This window comes from Volvox carteri, assembly GCF_000143455.1.
Source record: "Volvox carteri f. nagariensis unplaced genomic scaffold VOLCAscaffold_28, whole genome shotgun sequence".
Taxonomy (NCBI): domain Eukaryota; kingdom Viridiplantae; phylum Chlorophyta; class Chlorophyceae; order Chlamydomonadales; family Volvocaceae; genus Volvox; species Volvox carteri.
In genome coordinates, this window is record NW_003307571.1 from 1,421,598 (window position 1) to 1,422,395 (window position 798).

Here is a 798-nt window from a genome sequence, read left to right on the forward strand (position 1 = left end):
GGACATACACTTGGACCTGCAACCAGCACACACGCGCTTCGGGCATGTGGGACAACAAATTCGAAGTAGGTATGGAGGATCGCGCACATGCATGGGGGCGTGCATGCACTAATGAAGGCAGTGAGATGCCTGTGGTTCACCGTAGAATGCTTCAAAACATGCGAGTCACTGCTGCACCAGCCGAGAATCGAAGTCGGGTCTGGTCCGTGGCAAGGACCTATGCTACCACTATACCACTGGTGCTCTGTAAGACACGGGAACTGCCCGAGTGAACACCACTGCACACAACTATATCAAGAGTTACACACATGCAGACATACAATGTGCACAGAATCACGTGTTCTATATACCTAGGTATATGGGTATGCCTCTCTGGTGCCCGTAATAGGTTTGTCTGAGGGAGCACCAGTGGTGTCGTGGTTGCATATATGGGTCCTTTGCCGCAGACTAGACTCGAGTTTATCCTCGACTGGTGCACAAAAACATGCATGTTTTGTAGCATTGTACAGTGGGCCGCTGGCTTCTCAGCATTGCCTTGATTATTGGATGTGCTCTATCCACCTAGTTTGTTGTTCCATATGCCTGAAGCACATGTGTGTTGGTAGCAGGTCCAGGTGCATGTCCGAGGTAATGTGTGCTTTGCCACATGCCAATAACACCCAGGCAGGAAGGGATGAATGCTCTGGCATATTGAACTGTAAAGTGCTCTGTCCTGCGCCATAATAGACGCAAAGACATAAGTACACAGCAGGGAGATGGGTGAATGAGTGAAGATTGCCAACCGTATTAGGGCATGGT